Source organism: Narcine bancroftii, chromosome 2 (genome assembly GCF_036971445.1).
Source record: "Narcine bancroftii isolate sNarBan1 chromosome 2, sNarBan1.hap1, whole genome shotgun sequence".
NCBI classification, from domain to species: Eukaryota; Metazoa; Chordata; class Chondrichthyes; order Torpediniformes; family Narcinidae; genus Narcine; species Narcine bancroftii.
This window is the reverse complement of record NC_091470.1, coordinates 321,119,678-321,146,722: the sequence shown is the minus strand read 5'-3', so window position 1 is coordinate 321,146,722 and position 27,045 is coordinate 321,119,678. Positions and strand designations below refer to the sequence as shown.

General features: G+C 41.7%; 1 long non-coding RNA gene and 1 other non-coding gene across 2 annotated transcripts in view; both read right to left on the bottom strand.

Annotated features, from left to right (window-relative positions):
• The window catches only part of LOC138755595 (uncharacterized), a 110,726-nt gene that overhangs the window by 60,894 nt on the left and 22,787 nt on the right, over positions 1 to 27,045 (bottom strand). The window contains exons 2-3 of the long non-coding RNA XR_011352405.1: positions 25,088 to 25,210; positions 9,202 to 9,268 (exon numbers count right to left, since the gene is read on the bottom strand). This is a non-coding gene — a long non-coding RNA (uncharacterized lncRNA). The remainder of the gene's footprint in view (positions 1 to 9,201; positions 9,269 to 25,087; positions 25,211 to 27,045) is intronic.
• LOC138755929 (U2 spliceosomal RNA) lies at positions 7,850 to 8,040 on the bottom strand. The gene has a single exon (XR_011352637.1). It is a non-coding gene; the product is annotated as a U2 spliceosomal RNA (small nuclear RNA).

The window sequence follows — 27,045 nt, the reverse complement described above, 5'->3', positions numbered from 1 at the left end:
ATGTAATAATTTAAAGAAATTTTTAGTTAGTACAATAGGCAATGATTGAAAGAGACTCTGTAGTCTTGACATTACCTTCATTTTTATACACCAACTCTTATGAGTTCAGACAAAGACAAGGAAAGTTTCTATGAGAACCTGGACCAGACTACTCGGACAACCTCTGGCAGTGACGAACTCATCATTTTGGACGACTTCAATGCTAGCATGGGGATAGATCGCGACAAGTGGGATGGAGTCTTTGGGAGACATGGAGTGGGAAAACCTGCTGCTTCTGCATAAGTGTGCCGAGCACAACTTGTCTATCACTAACATCAGACCTGTAAACAAGTACAAAGCAACTTGGATGCATCCCAGGTCCAAACACTGGCACCTACTTGACTATGTCATAGTACGCCAGCATGACCTTCAAGACATTACCATCTCCTGGGCCATGTGAGGTGCTGAGTGTTGGTTCAGTTGGTCCTCAACCTGCACATAGCCCCTTTGCATTGTAAACAAAGACTGTGAGAGTGTCATTCAACATCAGCAGACTGCAAGATCCAGGTCAAGACAAATGTTTTCAAGATCTATTTGATGAAAAACTCTCCAGCAATTCACCGCTTGTGGGAACCTGTTCTGAAAAATAGAAGCAGTTCAAAGATGTTGTCACGCAGACTGCAACAACTATATTCGTAATGAAAACCTGAGTGCATCAAGATTGGTTTGATGAAAACCACGAGACCATTTCAGCACCCCTTAGGGCGAAGAACAAGGTCTATGCAAGACTGGCAAAATGACCCATCATCTGTCTCAAAGAAAGGCAAGTTTAAACATCTGCAGTCCACAGTATAGGCAGAACTGTGGAGGCAGAGAAAAGCTGAGCAGGTAGAATGCTATGCAGACATGCATGCCACCAGAGAGTTTTTCAGCACTAAAAAGTCAGGTTATGGTCCTTCTAAATCAGGATGCTCCCTATTGCTGGCATCAAACGGGTCGAGCCTGATCAAAGACCAGAAAGGACGGAAAATCTGCTGGGATGAATACATTTCCAACCTACTCAACAGGCTGTGCACAGTCGATCCAGCACATCCCTCAGTAGCCAGTCATGGACGACCTAGACCTGTTGCCCTCTACTGATGAGATCAATAAAGCAACAGGGCAGGATAGTATTCCTGCCAAGGTCTACAAAGCTTTAAGCCCAAATGCATTACAGGTGTTCCAAGACATCCTGGAAGACATCTGGATCACGGAGGAGATGCTTGATGATTTACACGGTGCCCTCATCATGGCCCTCTACAAAAATAAGGGAAGCAAATCAAACTGTGGAAACTACAGGAGTATCCCATTGCTGTCCATCGCAGGCAAGATTTTTGCCCTCATTCTCCTGAACAGACTTGTCTCTGTCTCGGAAAGGAATCTCCCGAAGACGCAGTGCAGCTTTCGGCCATAACGGATTACAGTGGAAATGATATTTGCCATTAGAATGGTTCAATAGAAGTGCCTTGAGCAGAACGAGCCTCTTTATTCTGTCTTCATTGACCTGATAAATGCATTTGACACTGTAAACAGGAAGGCTCTCTGGATCATTCTGAGATGCCCAAGGAAATTCATAAAAATGATTCAGCATTACTATATAAAAAAATAGCAGTGCACGAAAAGTAAGGCAGTGTCTTTGGTTCAATGATCATTCAGGACTCTGACGGCAGCGGGGAAGAAGCTGTTATTGTGCTGTTGAGTGCTCGTCTTTAGACTCCTGTACCTTTTTCCCGATGGTAACAGAGTGAAAACGGCATGGTCTGGGTGGTGGTGGGTCTTTGAGGATAGAGGCTGTATTTTTAAGACACTGCCTCATGTTGATGTCCTCGGTGGAGTGAAGTCTGGTGCCTGTTATGTCACAGGCCGCGTTATCAACCCTCTGGAGTTCATTCTTGACCTGAAATTTGACACCTCCATACCAGGCAGTGATGCAACCAACCTCTCCACAGTACACCAGTAGAAATTTTCGTGAGTATTCGGTGACATACCAAATCTCCTCAGCCACCTCACAAAGTATAGCCACTGGTGAGCCTTCTTTGTGATTGCATCAACATGGAGGCTCCGGGACAGGTCTTTAGAGATGTTGACACCCAGGAATTAGAAATTCTTGACCCTCTCCATTACTGAGCCCTCGTGTTCCCCTGACTTCCTTCTGAAATCCACAGTCATCTCCTTGGTTTTGCTGACGTTGAGCGCAAGGTTGTTGTCATTACACTATTCAGCGAGCTGATCTATCTCCCTTCTGTATGCTTCCTCATTGCCAATTAATTAACTATCCTCCTGTATCCATGGCTAAAGAAAATGCAAAGATATCTCCTCCTTTGCTTGCACAATAATTTATCTTTGGCTACTTTCTGTTTGTCATCGAAGTGCAGCACTTTTGCAAAATCAACTTTCTGTCACTCATCATGACCTCTCTGGATCTTCAGTGCCCTTGCCTTTGTAAAATGCATCCCCAACATCCAAAGCTGGATGAGCAGAAATTTCCTTCCACCTAAGGGTTTGGTTGGTTAATTAATTGCTGTGAATTGCACTTAATATATATGCGTATGGTAGAATCTGACGGGAGTTGAGATTGTGGGAATTTTTTAATGGAATTAATAGAGGATTAGCATAAATGAGTGGCTGATGGATGGTGCAGACTCAGTGGGCTAAAGAGCCTGGTTCAGTGCAACTCTCAGTAGGTGCTTTCAAACTGCCTTGTAAAATGGGGTTAACTGGGCAATTTACCTGGTTAGTGCCCCACTCACAAGGCAGCTTGAAAGGGTCCAATCCGGTCAGCGTCTTCCAAAGTCAACCAAGTCCCTGCCCTTCCTCGGAGGTAGTCAGGGAACCCAATTAAGCTTACCCAGGACTCGTTGACTGATAGCTTGAACAGCAAAATGGCCAACCCGGTTACTCCTGTGACGTCAGCGCTTGCGCTGAATTGTCTGCGGTGATCAGGGGGAGAGAGGGGGCCTGGAGTGGAGAAGTGGTGGGAGCGGGGTGAAGAGTGAGGTCACTGCCATGGGGGAACGAGGTCGATGGCGGGAGGGGGGGGGTTGGACTGGGTGCCATGATCAGCATGAGAGGAGTTGGCTGCCGCAGGGGAGAGAGGTTGTTGCCACTGGGGAGAGGAGAAGGGTCAGCTGCCGCAGGGGAGAGAAGTCACTGTCGTGGGGGAGAGAGGAGAGGGGTCGGCTGCCATGGGAGCAGAGGGGTCAGCTGCCATGGGTTGAGGGGAGTGCGATTGACAGTGGGAGGGAAACTGACAGCTGGTGGGGGGAGGGTACAGGGGAGACTAGTTTGCATGATGCATCATTTACCACATCATTGCAGGGGCAGGATCCCCCTTAAATCGCTGGGTTGGTGATTTACTGGGGCTATCCCCCCCCCCTCAGCTTAAAAGGTGCTGGAGGCACCTTTGCCCTACTAATCACACCTGGGTCCCAGGAGAGCTTCCTGGGTGCTGCAGCTTAAAAGCACCTCATGACTACATCTACAGGGAAGACTGAAATCATTGTCTTAAGTTTCCAACAAAAACTCAATTTCTGGGCTACCAAAACTAACCCTGGCAATTGTCTGAAAATGGGTCAATATGTTGCTGTCTCATACTATAAAGACATCCAAGCTATCACTAAGTAAACACCCTTGCAGTAGTCTGTGAAGTGATATGATTAAATTTCTTTACACATTGTTACAAAGAATTCTTGGGTGTGTCTGTGAAAGCAGCAGGCAAAGCAACCTGTAAAATGCTTGTGTCCTTGAGTTTGATATAGTTGGATTTCACTTTAAATAAAGGTTGATTTCTTTTTGTCTTGTCTGCATGTATTATTATATATACACGATGATAGTAGAGGTGGCCTCATTTGTTTAAAAACGCAAAAATGCTGGAGGAACTTAGCAGGTCTTGCAGTATTCAAAGGAGGTAAAGATAGGACACCAAAGTTTCAGGCCTGAACCCTTCTTCAAGGTATGAGAAGAAGAAGGCAGCACTTGAATAAAAGAAATGGCAGAGGAAGGAGTACAGTCCAATAGACAAAAGGTGATAGATGGGTATGGAGAAGAAGCCAGAAGAGAGGAAAGGCGAGGATTGATGGGGGAGAGAGGAAAGGCGAGTATTGATGGGATAGACGGGTGTTTTGGCTCTCTGAATGCAGAGCTGGGGTAAAGGAGGCAGAGGGAAAAGGGAAGAGAGACAGAGCTACAGGAAAGATGACATGGGGTGGGTGGGGAGACTAACAGAAACCAGAGAAGTCAATGCCATCTGGTTGGAGGGTGCCCTGATGAAAGATGAGGTGTTGTTCCTCCAATTTGTGGCTGATCACAGTCTGGCAATGCATCAGACCATGGTATATGTCAGGATGGGAAAGAGGCATGGAATTGAAACGGGTGGTCACTGGGAGATAACCATCCACGCTATTGTGGTGGATAGAGCTGAGGTGCTCAACAAAGTGATCTCCCAGTCTGCATCCAGTTTCTCTGTTATAGAGGAGACTACAGCAGGAGCATTGGATGTAGTAGCTGACCCCTGCAGATTCACAAATGAAGGATTGCTTCACTTGGAAGAACTGTTTGGGCCCAAATGATGATGAGGGAGGAGGTGTGGGTGCAAGTAGAGCATCTCCTGGAATCCAGTACTCCTGCTGTGGTCTCACCTACGTTGGACAAACTGGACACAGACTGGGAGATCACTTTGTTGAGCACCTCAGCTCTGTCCGCCACAGTAGTGGGGATCTCCCAGTGGCCATCTGTTTCAATTTCCTCCCTTGCCGACGTGACTGCCCATGGTCTCATGCAACGCCAGACTAAGACCACACAAAATAATTGGAGGAACAATACCTCACGTTCTTTCTGGGGACCCTCCAACCAGATGGCATTAACATTAACTTCTCTGGTTTCCCTTAGCTGCTTCCCCTCACACCCCGCCCCCACCCCCGCACCATTCCAATTCTCACTTTCCCTCTTGCCTGGCTTCTTCTCCATATCCAATGATCATCTCTGGTTTGTTTGTCTGTACTCCTCCCCCTGCCATTTATTTATTTATTTCTGGTGCTGCCTGCATTTCCTCATACCTTGAAGAAGGCCTGAAATGCCAGTGTTCTACCTTTACCCCCTATGGCCTGCTGAGTTCCTCCAGAATTACTGATTTTACTAATAATCACAGCATCTGCAGACATTTGTTTGCCTTGTTTGTTTGAAGCATGACTCCCTTTGTTCTGGGAACTGGATCTGATTGTGTTGTTCAATTATTACTCAAATACTCAACTGCAAAAATAACAACTCTGGGAAATGTTCCAGCACTACAGCAAGATCCTAAAATATACATTGCAAAAAGAGGATATTTCAGATCGTTTGGCAGAATTATTGTTAAATTCCCTCAACAATGATGAGTCAGAGCCTAGAATGGAGATGAAATAGTTTCAGAATCAGAATTTATTGTCATGAACAAGCCATGAAATTCTGTGTTTTGCTGCAGTATCGTAGTGCAAACTTTCATATTATAACCATCTTACAAAGAGTAAGGCAGTATCTTTGGTTCAGTGATTATTCAGGAATCTGATGATAGCGGGGAAGAAGTTGTCCTTGTGCTGCAGAGCGCTCGTCTTTAGGCTCCTGTACCTTTTCCCCGAAGGTAGCAGAGTGAAGAGGGCATGGCCTGGGTAGTGGGGGTCTTTGAGGATAGAGACTGCTTTTTTAAGACACCGCCTCATGTAGATATCCTCGATGGAGTGAAGTCTTGTCCCTCACAGGCTGAGTGAACAACCCTCTGGAGTTTATTCTTGTCCTGAGAGTTGGTGCCTCCATACCAGGCAGTGATGCATCCAGCCAGAATGCTCTCCTCAGTATACCTGTAGAAGTTTACAATTCTTCGGTGACATACTGAACCACCTCAGACATCTCACTAAGTATAGCCGGTGGTGAGCCTTCTTTGTGATTGTATCAAATGGAGGTTCCAGAACAGATCCTCAGAGATGTTGATATAACATAAGATATAGGAGCAGGAGTAGGCCATGTAGCCCATCTAGCCCTGGTCCGCCATTCAATAAGATCATGGCTGATCTGATCATTGACTCAGCTCCACCCACCTGCCTTTTCCCCATAACCCTTAATTCCTTTTTTTATGTAAAAATCTATCTGACTGAACCTTAAATATGTTTAATGAAGTAGCCTCAACCTCTTCCCTGGGTCGAGATTCACTCCTCTAGGAAAAACAGTTTTAATTCATCTTGGTCTTAAAACTACTGCCCTGAATCTTGAGACTGCCAAGATGTTGGTGCCAAGACAACAACCTCTCCCTCAATGTCAGCAAGACCAAAGAGCTAGTCATAGACTTCCAGAAGAGGTGTGAAGCTCATTCCACCATCTGTATCAACAGTGCTGAGGTGAAAATAGTAGAGAGCTTTAATTTCTTGTGTAAACATCTTCAAGGGCCTGTCGAAGTCCCATCACATCAACACAATGGCCAAGAAAGTGCAACAGAGCCTCCACATCCTCAGAAGCCTGAGATAAGTTAATATATAAACCCTGTATCCCTCAACAACTTCCATGGATACACCAATGAAAGTGTCCTGTCAGGATAGATCACTGCATGCAGGGGAACTGCTCCACCCAAGACTGCAAGAAACTGCAGAGTTGTGAATGTTGCTCAGACCACCACTCAACTTCCCCTTCCCTTCATTGACACTATCCACACTTCCCATTGCCTCAGAAAAACAGTCAATATATTAAAGGACACAACCCACCTTGGCCACACTCTCTTCTCTCTCCTCCTATTGCGAAGAGAATTCACAAGATTCAAGATAATTTATTTCGCTCAGCTTTCAGATTTCTGATTGAACCCCACACCAGTAAAATAATATCGCCTTTTCTCTCTGGATCGCTGCACTGTGGTTTTAATTGCTGTGTTATGTATGGTTGGATTGCACGCAAAATTAACTTTTTCACTGCACCTCAGTGAACATGATAATAAACTTGAAACTTGGACTTTAATGCACTTTTGGAATATGAAATATGTATTTTCAGGTGTGTTGGTTTAAAGCAATGTGACAGAAAAGGAAATAATCCTGCAGAGAAACTAAGTTGCAAGATGCTACTTCCTACTATAGATGGTCAACCACAACAGTGATATTCTACTGAGGGATCAATTCATGGGCATGAAGAACCAGCGACAGTATCGTCATAACCACTTTAGGGAAGACACCCAAGAGATTCCTTGAAAATGAACTCCCTGGAGGGGGGGAGGGGTGTATAAAGTTTTTTTTTTAAAAAGAAAAAGCGAAAAAAAAAGAAAATGAACTCCCTGGCTATATAGTGGATCGAAAAATTATGATGTAGAAGTTGTAAAATTATACCAAAGGAATTTATTAGTTGACTTATTATGCTGATGAACTAACTGAGACTGAACACTGTCCTAAAAATGGTACCCGAGCATTTTTATAAATGATTCATAATCTCATAACTGTAACAATTGTTGGAGATCTTATAAGGAAAATAGCAGTAACTGGTCAGAGACTGCATTGGTCACCAGTCATCGAAGGACTATGTGATTTTGTAGAGCCTGTTCTGATTGTGTATTTGTATTACTTAGCAGTGAAGGAAAAGACAGAAAGCGTGATCAATAAGCAAATGTTTTTGTGGTACCCGGTAACCTCATATGATGGCCCTTATTATTTACATTGATCCCAAGTGTCCTTGGGTATATTTCTGTGAAAGTTGAAGAGACCAACAAAAAAAAAAGCAATCTGTCAGTGAATTTAGCAGTTCGAACAGCATCAGTGGAAAAAAATGAATTGTCAACATTTCGGGTCAGAACCCTTCATCAAGACCTGTAGTTGATCCCTCTGCTTTTTTTTTGTGCACCGTTCCCAGAGGTACTGCAATACTGGGTCGATGCGTGGAGTGGATGGAGCAAGTCCCTATTCCATCTCCCTGTTGCAAAAATCTATTTAATATATGGTCCCTAGATAAGGGACGTATCAGATATTAAACTGATAAGAACAGATGCTACACTTAATCTTAGCTAAAAGGCCGAGAAGCGATATTGATCTCTCTGCTTGAAAGAAATTGTTATCGCAGGAAATTAACTCCCGTGGATGGTGCAATTCCTAAAGTCATTGCACTTGTCAATCAAAAAATTTAAATTTTACTTTATAGCACGATAAAATGATTCCTATCATTTACACTCAAAATTACCTACAAACTATGTACGTTTTGAAAGGTGGGAGGAAATCAAAGCACCCGGGAAAAACCCATGCAGACATGGGGAAAACACAAACTTCTTAGAGACAGCGCTGGATTAGACCCCTGTAATAGTAGTGCACTAACCGCAATGCCAACCATCATAGCTCTCCTGATAAATAAATGTGTAGAGTCACACTGTTCCTCAGGCTTGGGAAATATTAACGTCCTGTGCAATGAATATTGTTGAGAGCCACTTGGACTCTCCAGCCAGATGAATGCATCGCTGCCAGATCTAGTTTGCATTATCTTCTTCAATCTCCTATGCTGAGAATCCATTCTGCAACCATCAAGCTGATGCCCCTTGCTGAATTTGTCCCTAGTGTACAAAATGCAATTTAAAATCATAGGAATATAAGAACTAGAAAGAGGAATAGGCTTTTTGGCCCCTTGAGCTTTCTCTGTCATTCATCAAGATTGTTGCTGATCTACTTTACAGCAATTTTCTAGCATTATTATTATATACGGATTCCTTCTGTATCTTGAAATCTGTCATTCTCTGCTTGGATTGAACTTGATGACTAGAACTCCACAGTCATCTGGGGCAATATACCATCCTCTACATGAAGACATTTCTCTTCATCTAAATCCTTATTCTATTATCCCTGCTTCTAGGCTCATAGTAAAAGCCAATATCCCATTTGTTTTCCTACCTGCTTGCCATCTATGTTGAACATCAATGTTATCCAAGCCTGAGGAACAGTGACTCACCTTCCACCTGGCAGGCATCAGGACCCAATAATTAATTCAGTATTTTCATGTCAGCAGGCTTTTCTGTTTGTTCCCAAACCAGCCAGTTCTGGTGTGAGGTTATCCACCTGTAACATGCTGAAAATCTGAACTAAAAACAGGAATCGCTGTAGATTCTCAGCAGATCAGGGAGTATCTGTGGAGTTAATAGCCCATTTTATGGTGAAACCACATATTAAAGATGGCTCAATGATAAAAAAAAAGTGAATTTACCTTTTATGGAGAAGGCTGATGCAGCATTGCCTTCATACTAAGCAGCATCAGGAACCACCTTCAGAACCTGAGGGAGGAAGGGAGAGTGGTGCAGTAGCACCATCCGTCATTGTGATGTCAAACATACACACTGAGAAGGGAAAGCAACCTATACCCAAAATGGCGATCAAAGATCATGTAAGAGCACTGGTGATCTTTTCAGGCAATCTTTGAATTCAGGCAGATCTCCTGCGCAATGATCACTGCCGAGTGTGCATATGGGATTTTAAAAGTCATGCTCCTGGGTCGTTGTTTCATCATCTGCTCGCCCTTTTGCAACTGCTTTTATGGAGGAGGTGGAGCAATCTTACTCATCCTCTAACATGGGTGAGGTGCTGGAGTCACCCCATGGGGTCCCTGAAGCAACCCCATGAGGTCTGGCAGCACTACCCCCCCCCCCCCAACTCCCATTCCACCTTAAGCAATCCCTATGCCATAAGCGCTCTGTGATTAGTTGCTCAAGGTGGTATGTGAGTAGGAAGGTTGAAAACCACTGCTCTAGACCCAATTGTTACTGAAATATTTTGCTGAGAAAAAATTGTCATTGGCCCATTTCCTTTGGAGTTATGAAACCGTGCACAAAACGAGTCAATTAGGTACAATTAAAACAGTGGATTTCAAACATTTTCTTTCCACCTTAAACAATCCCTTACTAATCACAGAGCACCTATGGCATCAGAAATACTTAAAGTGGAATGGGAGTTTAGGGGGCAGTTTGAAAACCACTGCTCTATAAGGATTGGAATTCGCCTGCTGAATCCGCCCTCGGAGCTTATATAAAGGTAAGTGAAGCAATGTAAAGACAGAGAACATCTGCTTTTACATTCGCTTTTATTTCCCCACTATTAAAAAGACCTACTGCTTCAAGTCAATGATCTTTTATTAGAACAGGAGCAATGAGAAAACAAAATATTTTAAGTTACAAGAAGAGGCCAGATGAACAAAGGGGATGCCTGTAAAAAGGTGAATATCAAGATGACACCCACACTATTAATGTGAGTGGTAATTGCATGTTAAGCAGAGCTGATCTGTCTGGAGAAAGCACAGAAGAGAGACAAAGACAAAAAATGGTAGAACTGTGAAATCCACAAAACAGTTGCTGCTGGGAATTCAGAATAAGAAAAGAATGCTGGGAATACTCAGCGAGTTCAGGCATCATCTCTGGATAAAGAGAAAAACTGAATTAATATCACAGGAGAATGAGATGACATCAGAGCTAATCAGCACTGATACAAATTGAGAAATGCTGTTTCAATGAAAATTCCACATTGAGTTCCTAGTGCTTTGACAGAAGAGATGCTACTCTTCCATCTTGGGTTTTATTGAAACAATATGATCCCAAGACAGAGAGAATTAAGGTGTCAGATTTCTCCACCTCGTTCTTTAACTTACTCCTCCCTCAGCTTCCATGTGTAGCAGCAATTCATTCCTCTTCATAGAATCAGAGAAGTGCAGTGAGTCTGCACCATCATTCCTTGCTGACATTGTGTTTTCAGTATCCTTTTCCTGCTTTATCCCTTTGGTCACATCCAACTCCCTTTTGAATATATCTAATGAGCTCTCCTCAGCAACTTTCTGTGGTTGGTTGATCCACAAGTTCAGATCTCGCTGAATGTAGAAGTTTCTCCTCATTTCAGTCCTAAATAGCTTACCCCCTTTCTCCTTAGACTGTGATGCCTTTGTTCTGGACTTCTCCAATATCAGAAGCATTCTTCATGCATCTAATTTGTCCAGTACTGTCAGAATTTGAAACATCTATCAGATCCCCTCTCACTCTTTGAAATTCTAATGAGTATAACCCACATCTACTGAGTCTTTCTTCATATGCTGGTCCTGGCATCCCAGAGATCAGTCTGCAGAGCCTTCACTGCACTCCATAAGTAGCAAGAATGTTCTTCCTCAGATTAGGAGACTAAAACTGCAAACAATACTCAAGGTGTGCTCTCACCAAGGCCCAAATGATTCCAGTAAGACTCTCTTGCTTATATATTCAAACCCTTTCACAATAAAACCCCACAGTCATTTGCTTTCTTCTTCCAATGCCTGATACACCGTGACATCCAGGCCTTCCTATTCCATAATTTGTCACCATTCAAAGAACAATCTGCCTTCCTGTTATCACCATCATATTCAGTCTCCACTACACTGTGAAAACCAAATTCAGGTTAGATAACTATTTTGGAAAACACTTCTGATCAGTCCATTTACTTGTTCCTCGCTCCCCATATTATGGAGGAGTGTAATTATCTCTACTAGTAAACACAAAAAGCAGGAAAATAAGTTGACTGATAAATCGTTCACTCATTTTAGGTTGCACCCAATTTTGTTTTCCGTTGAAATCTAATTAGGTAATCACAAGATGCTATGGTATCTTACCTCTGAAAAGGTTATCACAGAAGCATGGCACTAGTCTGCCATCTACTCCTCACACAACATTCAAATACACATCAGTGACTGTATGCTGACAAAAGAAAACATTTTATTTAGCATGAAAGATACAATAGCTAATATACTTGTGAGCAAGTGCTAGAAATATATTGTTTGCATCTCATAAATCATTGGTACCATTTGCCACAGGCAGTCAATTAGTCCATGAATACAAAAATATTCAACATGGTGAAAGTCAAAGTAAACATGCCCGGATTACAAAGAGGTGGTAACTTCATCATTTCAAACAAAGCATTTTGCTTTATTCATCTGGAACCATATCTCCAAGGGAATTAAGTTAAGGCACAAAGTAAAGGCAGGCTAATTTGAGGATGGGATGCCAATTAAACTCTTTTAGGACACCCATTGCATGATTCAACTTTTTCTTCATTTGATTAAAACTGAAAATAGCAATTTGTGAAACAAAAAATAATTGTTGTTAAATAACCAAGCAAGATATTGCTTGGTAGAATTGCAAGGTAGAATGTCAAAGCTCTCACCGACATTTATAGGGTGGAGGGTCTTTATGGTACAATACTAAATGTATTTAATTAAATGGGTCCTCTACCGGCACCACCTACGGCTCCTAGAACGCTTCCACCAACGTTGTCTCCGCTCCATCCTCAACATCCATTGGAGCGCTTTCATCCCTAACGTCGAAGTACTCGAGATGGCAGAGGTCGACAGCATCGAGTCCACGCTGCTGAAGATCCAGCTGCGCTGGATGGGTCACGTCTCCAGAATGGAGGACCATCGCCTTCCCAAGATCGTGTTATATGGCGAGCTCTCCACTGGCCACCGTGACAGAGGTGCACCAAAGAAAAGGTACAAGGACTGCCTAAAGAAATCTCTTGGTGCCTGCCACATTGACCACCGCCAGTGGGCTGATAATGCCTCAAACCGTGCATCTTGGCGCCTCACAGTTTGGCGGGCAGCAACCTCCTTTGAAGAAGACCGCAGAGCCCACCTCACTGACAAAAGGCAAAGGAGGAAAAACCCAACACCCAACCCCAACCAACCAATTTTCCCCTGCAACCGCTGCAACCGTGTCTGCCTGTCCCGCATCGGACTTGTCAGCCACAAACGAGCCTGCAGCTGACGTGGACTTTTTACCCCCTCCATAAATCTTCGTCCGCGAAGCCAAGCCAAAGACTAAATGTAATGGATTTCAACTGGTTCGAAAGTGGATTTCGACAGCAGAGTCTTTCATCTTGTGCTGAGTCGAAAAATGTTTTTTAATATTATATTTTATACTTCCATTTGCATCCTTTCAATGTTTTATTCTCAGGCTGAAAGCAACATGACAACTTTATTTGCATTAAGTGAAAAAGTGGGCAACTTTATAGCTGATTAGCATATATATCCTACATTCTTTTATTCACAAAAGGCTATAATAATCAATGTATTTGTTAACCTTTAAAGAGAAATTTTAAAATTAATATTTGTGGTGAAATCAGAAAAAACAGTGGAAAGATTATGTTAATATTGAAGCATTTATCACTTTGAAATTTAGCAAGTAAGTACTGAATAGATCACAAAGGTTCAGGGTTCAATCCCAGATCGTTTTGTTTCGTTACCTCTTTGAGACTGTTATCCTATATGAGATTTCAATATTATTTATTTAAGATGGAAAAATAATTTACTGCAAAACTCTGTTCCTAATTAGGTAGTGAGTTCTTGTGAAAAATGTGAAAATTGGATGATAATATGATAACAATCAACAATGAATTCTTCTCATGTTGAATTATTTATATTGTATTTATGTTTAATGTCTTCATGTTGTGATGTTACAGTAGTAAGCGTTAAAATAACTATGGAAAACCTAGACGTTAAATCTCCTCAATGGATGGGTGGGAGTTACTGTCGGACAATAATTGTAGCCTTGGACAAATTGGAATGCGTACGGCTGGGTGGGGTGGAGGCCCCCAGCCCCAATCTGCCATTTTGATCTACATGTGCACTGTAGAGATACGATGCTTGATTTGAGATGGTTCCTCCAATAGCAGAACAGTACATACACGCTGGTGCTCAAATCTACTGTGAACCTATCTGTGCAGAAACTATTTCCTGCGAATTAAAGGTTGTGGTTGGATGGCTTGGGGAGAGAAGGGTGGGCTGAAAAACACTTATCCTGTGCTGATGGTTCAGAAGGGAGCCCCTTAGCAAGATCCACTTTTGAGACCCCTAGTACATTATTTAACATAATTTAGTCACGTTATTCTATTCAACGAAGGGTGGGGCAGGAGGGCAAGGTCAAGGGGAGCCTTACTAAAGCTCAGCCTTGGGGTCCGGGTGGTAGTTAATCCACTACTGCCTCTTATCGTAAAAGAAACAGAAATTGTGCATGTTCATTCTTCGCAGTAACTGGATTCAAAAATCATCTGTAATAATGTTTTTTTTAAATTATGGGCAGAGTCAAGAGGTCAAACTATATAAACAAATTAGTATTGATTATGTGTTTGGGTGGTTGGTGTGGGCAAGAGGAACTTAATTTTATTTATTAATTAAAGGTAAAAAAAAAAGATATTTAAAAATTAATGTTGCTGTTTGGTTGCAAATGGATGAAATAGATTATGAGCAAATTATATTTTGAAGCACACTAACCATAAGTCACAATCCCCATTATTATCTTCAGAGAGTCTATCAAACATACAAACCCTCATTTAGAATGTAACATACATGAAATTCTTTAACTTTTGTCTACCATAAGACAGAAAGTCACCAACGTTGTCCAACGCTGCTCACAGAAACCTACAGCACCTGGTGTTCCTTGGCAGCTTCCCCTCCAAGTACTGACCAGTCCTGTGCCTGCTTAGCTTCTGAGATCAGACAATCCCAGGCATATTCAGGCTATTATGTGCTGTACCTTGTAGTTGTAATATAATCAGCATTATTACTGTGAAGAATGAACATGCACAATTTCTGTTTCTTTCACGATAAGAGGATCTTGCTAAGGGGCTCCCTTCCAAGCCATCAGCACAAGATAAGTGCTTTTCAGCCCCCCTTCTCTCCCCAAACCATCCAGCTGCAACCTCCTATTCACAGGAAATATTTTCTGCACAGATAGTTTCACAGTAGATTTGAGCACCAGTGAGTATGCACGGTTCTGCTATTGGAGAAACCATCTAAAATCAAGCATCGTATCTCAGCAGTGCACATGCAGATCAAGATTGGGGCTGGGAACCTTCAGAGAGTACAGCCCCAAGTACCCATCTATATGAATCCTATTTATCAGCTCTTGCTTTTTTTCCCCCAATATTTTATTTACAAATTTTAAACCACAATAATGATTACATTACATTCAGATCAAAAATTATTTCAAAAAGTTATATATGGCATATAAAACTACTCCCCCACCCTCCCACCTCCCCTCCCCCAAAATCTCTAGAAAGAAAAAAAACAAAAAGAAAGAAAATAGAAAAAGAAGGACCAGAGAAAGCCAAGGGAATAAAGCATTTATATCGTAAAGTTGAATATTGGAGTTTACCAAGAGATGAGGTCTTTAGAGAGTCTATCAAACAAATAAACAAAGCCACATTATGTAAATATGGCACCATATTTTCCAAAATTCATTATATTTATTTCATAAACTGTAATCTTCTCAAGTGGTATACAACTACAAAGTTCTTCATGTCATCTTTCCATACCTAAATCTATATCTGACTTCCATGATATTGCTACACATTTCCTAGAAAAAGCTAAGACTATTTGTACAAGTTTGATACATAGTTAATTTTAAATGAGGTCTTACAACCTTAATATTACTCAATAAAAATAACATTGAATCCTGTGGGAACTTAACCCCTTGTAATTTGTTCCAAAAAATTACTAACTTACAACCAGAAATACATTCCACTGCCAAGTAGAATGTAATAAAGATCCAATCTTATGTCTACACCTAAAACATAAATCTGATAAGGCAGGATTCAATCTATTTAGTTTATGTGGAGTCAAATAGAACTGATGCAAAAAATTATATTGAACTAACCTATACATAACATTTATAATTTTTTGTCATATTATCCTTACATAATTCCATTTAAAACCATTTAAAAATTTATTTAAAACCATTTCCCATCTTAATCTCGATTTATGCACCTATTTGGGGGGCTTTCCTTTTAAGTTTACTAGCACTTGGTTAATGGCCATCTATGCATTGCCAATTCAAGAGCTCATTCAAATATTTTGTCAGTGTTGTAAAAGTACACTGCCTCCATCACTTTCGGTTGCAATCATCCAAATTGCAAATACTCTCTGGGTGATAAAGGTTTTCCTCAGATTCCTCATAATCTCACTAATTTTTGCTCTTCAATTAAACCCATTTTTTAAACCAAAAACAGACTTTATTGACAAATTATTTACAAAGTCTCAAGACTCTTCCCACCTATAGTTATCCAAATATTTCCATCATTGTACTTTTTTATTTAGCTATTTACACCATTACCATGGCATCTTATTATTACTCCCCCCTCTGTTGTTTGAGGGGCTTCTTGTCAGTCTCAACCCTTCAATGCCCAGTAACGATGGACTCTAGAGTGTGGTCCTCCCCTACAGCGACTTCACATTTGCTGCATCAAGCCTCAGTGAGTCTCTTAGCACATACTCCTGCACCCTGGAATGTACCAGTCGGCAGCATTTCCGCACCGAACCTCTCCGTGTGCTGAAAGACCAACAGATTTCGGGTAGACCAAAAGGCATCTTTCACCAAGTTGATGGTCCTCCATCATTTGTGTGCATCCCTGATAATAGCCTGTAAATCAGAGAGTCCTTTGTTATGTTACTGCTGGGGATGAAAAATGACCAGGAAATGTGCATCCTTCTCCACACACTCTGAGTGAATCTGCATTCTATTAACGGGGTGGGCAACTGTCTCCACTCCACCTTGTCACCTATTGTACAGAAAGGATCTGACTGGAAGGGCTCCTCTCACTGCCAGCCAGGCCAAGATCTGGTGCTTGTTTGTGAGCACTGGTGATGAGGCATTCCTCCAGATGACCTGAACAGTCTGCTCTGGAGACTCATACAGTGTCCTGCATGTAGGTGATGGTATCCCTGAGTGAGGCGATCAGAATCGACATCTCTCAGAATCTGAAGGACTGATCACTGCCTGTGTGGGCAAAGGTGTTTAACTGGTAAAACTATTCCATAAAGGATAGATGGCTTGGCAAAGTTCAGCTGACACCAGAAACAGGTAGACCCTCAGCACACAGCATTACTTTGTGCCCTGGAACTTTGGTTCCACACTCAGCCTGATGCAGCTACACACAAAGGTGGTCATCACAATGAGAGCCATGTTGGGAATAGCCATGTCCCCATTGACTGGTGACCCTTTGGACCCTTTCAATTTTGGATCCCATGGAAACTGGAAGACTGCTCTGGTAACTAGCAGGGCAGAGGTGTGTGGGATAGGCCACATCTTGCTCCTGGTGACCAGGTTCTTCCCTGTTATTTAGAGGGAGTGCTGCATCCACAGACCCAATTTCTGACAGACCTTTGCAATCTGCTCTGATCAATTTTTGTTGCAAGCCTCAGCCCCTCCAAACCAGATTCCTAACACATTCAGGTAGTCAGATCTGACTGTGAAGGGGATGTGTACCAGTCAGACCAGTTACCGAAGACCATTGCCTTGCTCTTCTGGTTTACCCTGGCGACCAACACAGACTCAAAATGGCTACAGATGCTAATCAGTCTGTGTGTCTGAACATGTACAGGAAGGCTTTGACCTGAGTCCCTCCACTGCCTGGGAATGCCACTCCTCTTATGCCCTTGTGCTTGATGGATTCAGGAAAGGGGTCTATTCAGCACAGAAATAGGACTGGAGAGAGTGGGCAAACCTGCCTCACTCCAGACTCGATGCGGAAGCTATCTGTTTCCCATCCATTGATTGGCTGTGATATAGATGTCCTTGTAGAGCAGTTTAGTCCAATTTTGGATTTACTCCCCAAAGCCCATTTTGGAGAGCATGTACATCATGTATGTTTGCATTATCCAGTCAAATGTCTTCTCCTAGTCTTAGCTGACCAGGCAGGTGTCCATCCCCTGTCCTTCATGTAGATGATGGTATCTCTGAGCGTGGTGATCAGAGTTTCTCCAGCCCAGAACTGTGCAGGTTTGATCTGGGTGGATCACCTGCCCCATGGCAGACCTGACTCTATTGGCGACATCAATTCCTAATATCCTCCTTCTCGCCATTCAGTTTGAAGATGAGGGTGATGATTTTCTTCCTTATGGGGTCTGAAATGCTGCTTGCTAGGAGCATAGCTTTGTACATATCCAGCAAGTCTGGGCCCACCCAGTCCCACAAAGCCACGTACAGCTCAGTTGGTAAGCTGTGGATTCCAGGAGCTTTCCAGGATAATTAGTTAGTCCAGACTCTCTCGCTTGCTGTTGTCTAAGCCCTCCATGACAGGAAGTTTTGGGAGGCCATTCTGTCTGTAATCTTAGTGTCGTACATTTTGGCATAAAAGGGTTTGCTGATCCTCTGTATTTCTATCTGTGAGGATGTGACAGGCATAGGGGTGGTGGGGCAGGTAGAGAGCGTAGGTAGGTAGGTTGTCCCAGATCCAGCCGCCCCCTCACCACTGCATGCCCTGGTGCCATTGCCCTGGGCCAGCCTTGACTCACCTCCCAAAAGTGACAAGATACCCTTACCAGATGTGCAACAATTATTTCTTCCCCCACCATAGACAATCCATAGGGCCACCATTGTGACCACCTCCAATAGTTCCTGAGGTGTGACAGCCCACACTCTTGTATGAATGTGACATCTGCCTTGATTTTGGAAAGGCATTGCAATGCTTTTACATATCGTATAGTGTGTTTGACACTGCACACATTGAGGGTTGCTATTTTAATCTCCATTGTTATTCATTGGCGTCTCCATTTCACAATCCTTACGAGCCCTCATGCCCCCCCCAACTTTGGTGAACTGCAGCACTGATTTTGTGCTCAGGAACAGGGAGTGATCTTCTTCTGGGAGTGGGGTCTCCTTAGGATAAGCTGGTGGTGTCGTGAGGGGAGATCCCACTGTGCTCCCACTCCATCTCCTGGCTGGCTTATTTCTCCTTCTCCCTTTCCTTCTCATTGGTTGCGGTGTTGATTGCCAGTTTCTTGCTTGGGGCTTTTTAGGTTATTTTTTCTTTACAGTCTGTTATTTTTCCTCCACAGCTCCCTCCTCCTTCAACTCTGCCTCCTCAGGAGGGGTCTCTAGCCTTGTTGCTGGGGTTTGAGATGGATATGCTTGGGATCTCCTTGCTCCCCCTAGTCTTGGTTTCTACTGGGCTATCTGTCGCAGTCAAGCCTTAGTGGGTGTTGACCTCACTGGAGTTGGTGATGTTGGCCGTTTCTCTTATTATTATTTGTGTGTAGGTGGCTACATGTTTTGGGTAGGCTCTATAGAGAGGGCCTGCTTCCCCACATTTGCTCTCTACACAATCCTTGGTCTGATGGCCTTCCTTCTTGCAGTTCTTGTAGATGATTGTGCTGCATTGGGCTGCCATATCCCCAGGTTAGCTGCAGTTCCTCCATACCCTATCCAGTATAGAACGTATCCACTGTTTCCTCCAAAGGCATTCACTGAGGGGGCTAGGGTGTATGATACCTCCTTTCCTGTCCTTTCTCAGCTTCACCTTCACTTGGTGCTTACTGGTCCAGATTCCAATGTGTCTTTGATATCCATATATGTCCCAGTCCCCTCGACAAAGCAGCCCAGGAAGGTCAGCACATCCATGATTGGCACACGAGTTACATATGTGCAGTTATCATTTGTTCTTTCTACAATGGAGAGTGAAGAGTTGCTGTGCCTTGACTAGTGACAGTGGAGCCACATTCCCCTTCTCCTGAAAATTCCAGAACACCCTCTGCCATCTGGATGGGGTTTTGAAGGTCATATCAAAGTGAATGTTATTCACGACATCCTGGAGGTAGTAGAGGTCCTTCGCCTCAAATTTGCAGCATTCCATCAAGACTTTCCAGATGAAGAGGTACCCGGAAAATGGACAACCTTCGCTCAGGTCCTTGACTGTCACCCTGATGCTGTTCTGGATTCTTTGTCCTCCCATAGAGTTTGCTGCATTGGTTATCTCTATGACCCACTTTTTTGGGCCTTAGCCCCTTGTCAAGGTAAGGTACAACCAACGTTTCAGGCCTGAGCCCAAATCTATGCCTTCTAACTTGCTTCCTGTTTGATGACAACCTGAGCAGAAACTAGGCTATCCATCTTCATTAATGTAAATATCACGTTTAGCTAAAATATCAGTGACTTATTTCACATCAGTGATCTTTAACTGCAGGCCTGCTCTTCCTCTAAAAGGCAATGTATCATTAATTTGTTCCTCATTGGCCAAAAATTTTTTGCCTATTATTCCAAACAAGATACTCTCTCCAGTATGTAGCAGGCGTGTGGAAAATACAGATTTAAACTGAAAAAGGCACTGGCCATCACTGACTCAAAGCTTTCTTCCAAATAGTGATTAAAAATTTGTAAATAGTCACCCATGAAAAAACCCAAAGCATTCACCTTTTTCTGATGAAAACAGAGGTTTTAAGATTACATAATGCAAGTGATTAATCTGCTGCCTTCTTAGAAAAATAACACTTCAGTTTGGCCGGATATGTATGGGTGTTTCCTTGAAATATAGTTAACAGAGCACAAGCAGTATATAAATGACAGATCTTAGTGTGTTTAACATAACCACAATGAATTTGAAAAGAATATTATTAATACCATACTGATAAACATAATGCTTGGCTTTGTTTTGACACTATAGGTCTGTAGTACCTTGTAGTAAACATTATTTCTGGAGCAAATGTAGTTAAGGTTTAGCTTTCTGTGTATTTTTAAAATTAGAGTTTAAAAATTCTAGTCTTATCAATAAATACTAGAAGCTTTGCATGTGAGACTTAGAACATAGAACATCATAACCCAGCACAGGACTTTGGCCCACAATGTAGTTCTTACCCATCTCCACAACAATTTAGTTCTTCCCTACCTCACACCCATAATCCTTTATTTTACTTGCATCCATATGCCTATCTAAGAGTCTTTTAAATGCCTGTGTAAAGTAAGTGAAATAAGTTGGGAAGTTATGGAAACAATGATGATTAAAGAAGAAGAAGTACTGGCGCTTTTAAGGAAAATAAAAGTGGATGCCTCCAGGCCCTGACAAGATATTCCCTAGGACCTTGAGGGAGATTAATTAAGAAATAGTAGGGGCTTTGACGGAGATATTTAAAATGTCATCAGTAATGGGAGTGGTGCCGGAGGATTGGAGGGTAGCTCATGTAGTTCCATTGTTTAAAAAGGTGCTAGGAGTAAATCCTGTAAGTTTGATGTCAGTGGTGGGTAAGCTAATGGAAAGTATTCTTATAACCATATAACAATTACAGTATGGAAACAGGCCATCTCGGCCCCTCTAGTCTGCACCGATTTAAGAGAACTCCACTAGTTCCACCTACCTGCTCCCTGTCTATAACCTTCCAATCCCCTTACATCCATGCAGTCATCCAACCTTCTCTTAAATGACAAAAATCAACCCTGCTGCAACCACCTCTTCAGGAAGGTCATTCCACTCAGCCACCACTCTGAGTAAAGCAGCTTCCTCTCATGTTACTTCTAAACTTTTTCCCCCTAACCCTTAACTTATGACTCCCTCGTTCCAATCTCACCTACCCTCAAGAGAAAGAGCCAATTCATATCTACTCTGTCTATCCCCCTCATAATTTTAAATACCTCTATCAAATCCCCCCCTCCACCTTCTATACTCCAGTACGGTTGCAGGGACTGCTTGAATGCTGAATGGAATTTCTTTTGCTACTCTTTCTCTCTATTGTTAGGGGCTCTGGGCAACACCAATAGCAACTCTTTGTCTTCCCTATGGCATTGTTACATGGCAAAAGAAACCTTGAACTACTGGTATTAATTTTGAAAACTGATAAGCTTTTCCAAGGAATTCATAAAATTGCAGTGGTGGGGTCATTGGTTATTACATATGGAACAAATTGGATTGACAAGCTTTTTATGCTGTGCAATCTTTTTATTTAAGTATAGATAACATATGCTTTTTAAAATCAATTATGAGTTTTCTCATTTCTTTTTTCTAGTTATGGTCAAGGCAAATCCAAAATACCTGTAGGTACATCACACTTTAATTAATGACTTCCATATATTAATTACATTGATTGGTTGTGCAAAATTGCTTCTGTTGTTTGAATGAAGTGAGTTGAAATAATGTAATACTAATTCATATTGGCTTTCATACATCAAGTATTTGTTCAATCCACTTAAGGAAGGTTTAAAGAAGTGCACGAGTGAAAATAAATTCCAATTCAGATCTCATGGGAGTACTATTGTTACATCTGTATTATTCATACATACAAATAAATAAATAAATAAATAACACATTATCTATAAAGAGGAGGTACTCAGATAATTTAAAGAAGCAGCTGAGGCAACTGCACCCAGAAATATATCTATGACAAACACAAATTTATAACTGAAATTTGGACAGTTTCCAGCATCCTCAATGATTATAAATATATTCCTACATATCTAGGAGGTTTGTTGTGATGGTTGAGAGTGGGAACCAAGGCTAACCTTTCCTCTATTAGCTAGAAACATTAAGTTTGACTTCAATACACTAAAATCAGATAATAACAGATTGAGTATTAAGCCAGAAATCTTGTTTTATAATTTATCAGCAAATGCTTTAATGCAAGTTTGTTTCAAGTCGGCTGAGAGTAAAGGTCTGACTATTTGCACCTAAGGAAATGCCTACTTCATCAAAACAAAAAAACCTATACAGTACCACTAGATTTTAAACATTTTCAATGCAGGTTGAGGGGGGCACACAGGAGACTTCAGATGCTGGAACATGGAGCAAAAAAAAACTAACATTTACAATACACCACCTTAACGGTTTAGCAAACAAAGACCAAGTACAGTATTTTTTTTTATATAACCATATAACCACTTACAGCACAGAACAGGCCAGTTCGGCCCTACTACTCCATGCCGTAGCAAATCCCCACTCTCATTTGTTAAACTTGTGTTAGTTTTTAATATAGTCTCTATCACTAATTACTAGTTGATAATATTTGTATAGATACAAATGATAACAATAAAGGTTAACCATGAAAAAGAAGCTCTTAATCTTGCCAAAGCTTAACCTTGAATTAATATTAGTCTGCATCATGTTGTTTATGAGACATTTTAGTCATTGGTTGCTACAGGGGAAACTGAGAGCCACCCACTGTACAAATGATACTGCCAGCATGTTTGTTTCACTTTTTAAAGTGATCTCAACATTTGAGAAGGCAAATGCCCATCCATAATTGAACCCTGAATTGATGACCTTTCTGAGCCATTTAACATAACAGGTAAGTCAACCACACTACTGTGGGTCTGAAAACAGGTAAAGGTGACACTGAGTAGAAGCAGCAATTTTCTTCACTCAACAACCAAGAGAGTGAACCAAGTGAGATTTTATGACATACTGTTAGCTTCAAGTATATTTTTTTAGACTGTAGGCATGTAACGACACAATCAAGGAATTTTGCTGCTACACAGGCAGTCTAAAAAGGAATGTGCAGGAATTTGGAGTCAATTCCTGCACTGTGATTTATCCTGCAGGACCTTCCAACTTCCTCCAACCTTTTGGAGGAAGCCTGCAGTGTAAATCATACTGCACATCCAACCACCAGGACTGTTGTCCTCAGGAACTTGCAGGCTACCAGTGTGAACTACCACATAGGCAGTAATTATGTTAATATTTCCCCCCACGATTTTCCCAACATTGCAACCTAAAAACCATAAAGGTTAGCTATTTGAATTCTGTATCTGCTGGAATAGAATTCAAACCTAATTCAGTACTCCCAGTTTCTTGAAAATTTTAACCTCACATACCAAATTTAGTTTTGATCTCAACATCACTGGTGGAAAAAAGGTCAGCCACACCTCTTAAAGTGCCTCAAGCTTCTCCTCTCATTTAATAAGATCACGACTGATCTAATTGTAACCTAACAACAAAGGGAAGGGAATATGTCATTCAAGCATGTTCCAGGAAATTCTGCCATTCAACTAAATATTGGCTGATCTGTATATTCCCACAAATCCACATGGATTCCATGACTCAGATGTACTTATCTAACAATCTTTTAACATTTAATATTTAAACTTTTCAATTGACCCATCTTCAAGGATTTTGTGGAGGACTGTCGCACAATCCATTATTTTTATATATTAGAAATTGATTGAGAAATTACATTAATATATTTTTTTAATTAAGCATGTTCCCTGAAAATTGTCAACATTGATACCAAAATATGCAGAATTTATTTTACTGATTGCACTGACTTTAACTGATTTTAGCATGAATTGCTGCAATCAAGTTTCCTTCACTTGAATTAATGAATAATGGAAATTGAAAACAAAGTGAATATTTATAGTGGGTATTAAAGAGGACTGGTAATTAAAAAGTCAATAACTGCATTTTCCACTATCTATCTTTTCTCATGATCTCCATTCACAAACTGATTTTGATTTGCAGAATGTAAGTGATTAAGCTATTTACATTCCCTCAACATACCACAAAGCATTTGATGCTTCCAATCGCGCGCGCACGCACTAAACTGGTGGAACAAGGCAAGTGAATACATAGACTCTTGATCACTAAGGTAACCAAACAGGCTCTAATGGGATAACTGTGAAAGAGAGATATGGCCCATAACTTGAGGGGAGGGAAAAATTGAAATATCAGATGGGAAGGGATAGTAGGAGGAGGTCATATTTGACTGCTGGAATCTTAGTCATAACCACAGGATTTGGATGAAGATTTAAATGTGGTGGTGGCCAAATAGGAATTGCAATCAGGCTTGTGGGGTGGGGACCTGGGGGAGAGAAATGTTCGGACCCCCCCCCCCCCCCCGTCAGAGAGCTATCTTTCTTAGCCCTTTGACCTCCCACCACTTTCCATCTTCTTTCTTTTCTACCCTCCTACCTATATCTCAACTGTTAGCCTGTGCTGCTCCTCTACCCATCTCCCCAACCTTTTTATTCAGGCACCTGGCTGATTTTTGACACTCCTTATGAAGGGTTTTTACTTCCTTTTGATGCTGAATGTCTTCAGCACTTTTATATAGTGCACCTATATAAGTATTCAAGGTTCAAGGTACGATGACTCAAAAGTGAAAGGTGAAATATTAATGGAGGTGAAAAAATGTTTTGCACAGTATATCACTGTTCATAAAGGTAACAAAAATTGACTCAGAATTCCAAAGCAAATAAAAAAGAAACTTCAAGAAAATTCATTTGCAAATCATCGGGGAAAGAGCATGGCAATGGAAGGACATTGGATGGCATGGTTAATGCAGTGATTAGCACAATGCCATTATAGCACCAGTGACCGGAATTCAAATCTTGTACCTTCTACTTTTGTCCGAGTGACTTTCTTCCAGGGCTCAGGTTTCCTCACACATTCGAAAGTTGTACGGGGTTAATAGGTTAATTTGTGTATTTGGACTGGAAAGCTGTTATTGTGCTGTATCTCTGAAAAAGAAACAATTTTGCTTTTGCAAGGTGCCAAAAAAGACTCAATAATCTAAATAGTTTCTCTACACTATTGTACTTGACTTTTTGCCCTCAGGTTCATTAGTGAAGAAAAATTAATTGCACTTCCTAGCCTTACTGACACCATCTTTTACTCTGTCAATCTTATATAAAAGTACTAATAAAGGCACTCTGATTCAAATGAACAAACTACATAAGTGACATAGCAAGCAATCTTCCTCTAATAAAATTCTGCCATGTATCATATAATTTTTGTACAACACAAAAGATTATTAGGCCTACAGGAAGAAAAGGCCTACTTGACTGACAAAGTCAACTGCCGGGAGGAGATTATTGATTACATTAACAATGTTACATTAAGAAATACTGGAGGTACAAGGTGCAAATTCAAAAGTTGCAGCCTCCAAAACTGAAAAAAAAAAGGCCTTAAGAACATAAATGGCACAGTAAACACCTTTCAGCCCATGATATTATCTAAACCCACTCCACAACAATCTAATTTTCCCTACCTCACATCCATAACCCTCCATTTTGCTTACATCTGTGAGAGATAAGTAAAACTGATATAAAAATATGAAGATGAGGAAACTAGTATGGATATATGTGTAATGAATAAAGCCAGTATGAATAGATAGATAATAGAAATGTAGGAAGTAAAGTTAGTTTGAATAAGATAAGGGTCTTCTAGCCTTAGACAGAATTAGCAAGTTCTGCATACAAGAAGGTTGTAGACAGAGAGAGTCGGGAAGGTGTGAATTAGAACAAAGGCAAGTTTGCGAATAAGGACAATAAGGACAATGACATGATGGGACACCGACAGGATACCGCTGGTCCTTCAAGTTCACAGAAACAGCAAGTAGGCAGATAGGATTGCCTAATGCCAAACTCATCCAGGAGGCAGAAGAACGTAAGGGGGAGGGTATTTCTATACTGAAATCAACTGTATAAAAGTTGGGTGAGCCCAAGTGTGTGTGTGTGTTCCCAGGGTAAGGGGAAGCACCCAACTTTGTATTGTTGTATAATAAATGTTCTTTGTTCTCAATTTTTGTCTGAGCAAATTCTGTGAAGGTACTTCTGTTTCTGAAAAATGGGGGATCGTCCGGGATCCCACTCCCTCCACTGACAGAGTGCCCGACGACAGGGGTAGGTGCACCCCAGCTGATTCAGCTGGACTCACGGACGGCGGGTGACTGGTCAGTGGATGAAGCGAGTGATATCCGAGAAAAGGCATTGAGAACAAACAACGGGAGGACGTTAAGGAAGCGCGCTAGGAATAGCTACTGGGTCCCGGTAAGAGGAATTTTACTTACCTGTTAGTATGGGAGGTGTGAGTAGCAAGGGAAATAGTCCTAAGGAAGGATGGGACAATCAGATAACTAAGCAAAGTCCTTTAGGATTAATGCTATCTGATTGGGGTGTGGGGAGAACCCGTGGGAAAGACAAACTGACCATGGTCAGGTATTGCTGTTTGGAATGGGTTAAAAGTCCGATAAAAGGGAGTTCGGTATATTGGCTAAAGCTTGGATCCGAGGATGACTGGATGTGTCAGGCATTGAACATCTGACTCTATCAAAACCAAAGAGATAATATTGAGAGCAGGGAATATGCAGCCTGATGGCTCAGTGGATCGGTTGATCAACTGGTTTTGAATGAAAAGGAATGCAAGGTCAAGAAGGATGAGGAACCTTTTGTCCCTGAAACACAAGGATGGGATGTGTTACATTCCCTTCCTCCACCTTATGCTCCTCCTATCTTTCCCCTCTCTCCTATGCTCTACCCTTTTGCACCTTCCCCTCCTCCCCCACAGCTAAAGA